We start from the raw sequence: 2,448 nt of genomic DNA on the forward strand, positions 1-2,448 counted from the left end.
ACAGTTGTTGGACAACTTCTATAATCGTCCGATAACTACAGACAGTTGTTGGACAACTTCTATAATCGTCCGATAACTACAGACAGTTGTTGGACAACTTCTATAATCGTCCGATAACTACAGACAGTTGTTGGACAACTTCTATAATCGTCCGATAACTACAGACAGTTGTTGGACAACTTCTATAATCGTCCGATAACTACAGACAGTTGTTGGACAACTTCTATAATCGTCCGATAACTACAGACAGTTGTTGGACAACTTCTATAATCGTCCGATAACTACAGACAGTTGTTGGACAACTTCTATAATCGTCCGATAACTACAGACAGTTGTTGGACAACTTCTATAATCGTCCGATAACTACAGACAGTTGTTGGACAACTTCTATAATCGTCCGATAACTACAGACAGTTGTTGGACAACTTCTATAATCGTCCGATAACTACAGACAGTTGTTGGACAACTTCTATAATCGTCCGATAGCTATAGACTGTTGTTAGACAATTTCTATATTTGACAGAGATGTTTATTTATTTCTACAAACAACTTCAGCAGTTGTCCAGACAACTACGAAAGTTGTTGGCTGAAATAATCAAATTAGATTTAATAAACCTAGCTGAAGAATGGACACAAAGTAATTTTTATACTTATCAATAATGCTCTTTTGAGTTAATTTCAAGATCAAACGGAACCAATGCAATGCAAAAAGTTCAAAAAATTTTGGTATCCATTTTCACAAATTTTTCTTGATAGATCTTCTCATAAACCACATATATGCTTACAAATTAAGAATGATGAGGATGAAGAAAAAGAAGAAGAAGGGAATTGAGAAGCATACTTCAGCCTCGTTGAAGACTTGGTAGTTGTCCTTCAGGCTCGTTGTTGAAGACGCTGCAGGTGAGAAAAAAGTACCGCCTTTTTTCTTCTCATATATTTTAGTGAAATTTTAGGTATTTTGAGGTAAAAAATATAGGGTAAAAGTGTAAAAAGTTAAAAGTTTGGGGCTGTTGAGGAAAGATTTTTTAATTTCATTAATATTAATTATATATTTGTCACTTCTACCTAATATTTAAAACTTGGAGGACTCCTACCTAATTAACAAACTACTTTGTCACTTTTAATACACTATCCCTCTAAAAAATACCCCAACTTTGGTCGGATTTGCTGTTGCGATACTAAACTTTCATGAGGACCTATTAAAATCATCATGTGTTTGATCATAATATTTGGGAAATATGTTTTACTTTTTTAGAAAAATATGATTTATACCCATAAGTTTTAGAAACTATCAAAACTAACCATAAGTTTGTATTACAAGTCAATTGGATCTTCGTTGCAACAAATAACAAGTAGTGTCCATGACACTAGAGCAATGTGGTAGTTTTGAGTGAGTGCAACAAGCATCATTCCATACATCGTGAAGTAGACAAAGCTAACATGACTTCGTTACCCTGAGCCGATTGTTCATCATTTTCATCAACAACCATATCATCACTATAATATTCACTGAATATTTCATCACTACTTTTGGTGTTCACGTAAAAAATTATGTAATACAACGCAAACAACTACTATAGAGGGTGTTTTTTGTAAAAGATAAAAAGTTTTGGTGTAAAATTTCAATTTTCAAAAGATCCCAAATAATGTCATTTGACCCAAATACTAGAAAAAACTAGTATTTGGGATATTTGCCAAAATATTTGCCAAATAATGACAAATTGTATGGACAAACACTATTTACTAAATTCCCACTCCCCCTCCCCCCAAATATTATTTGGAAAATCTATGGCCAAACGGGCCCGAAGAATATCATGCTTTTGCACCTAGGGTAGTCTTCAATTTTTAGGAAAACTACACTTATAACACAAAACACAAAGGAAAAATTACGCAAATTGACAAATATCTATAGTTTATTATTTAATTTAGTTACACTTTTGGATAATTATGATTTGTGGTTATAATTCTTTAAATTTTTCTATGAGTTTGTACAATTTGATTTCTGATGGTATAAATTCAGAACTTTTATAAGTTTATCTTGGTGATTTGTTGATACATTTGTTTCGTATAAATTAAGAAAAATTCATAATAAATTATCTTGTTTGTATATTAGCAAGAGAAATATACAAATGGAATTCTGAAAAATTCCTAAATGTATAAATACATAATTTGTATATACCTACTTTGTTTGTATATTGACAAGCAAAATATACAAATGGAAATTTCCATAGCAAAATAAACTATAACTATGAAGCGTAATTAGATAAATTGTAGCTAAGAAGGCTTATTAAGTTTAATATCTTTGCTATTTATGAAATTTTCTTAAAAACAAGTTGATTACTCGTCCTTTCTTTGTGTCCATTTGGTCAAGATAAATTACCATGTGTGCCCCCTTCCTAGCGTAGGTTCAATTCGCCTTTAGTTTGTTTGATACCACCACTATATATA

This window comes from Solanum tuberosum, unplaced genomic scaffold, assembly GCF_000226075.1.
Source record: "Solanum tuberosum cultivar DM 1-3 516 R44 unplaced genomic scaffold, SolTub_3.0 scf00016, whole genome shotgun sequence".
In the NCBI taxonomy this organism is placed as follows: Eukaryota; Viridiplantae; Streptophyta; class Magnoliopsida; order Solanales; family Solanaceae; genus Solanum; species Solanum tuberosum.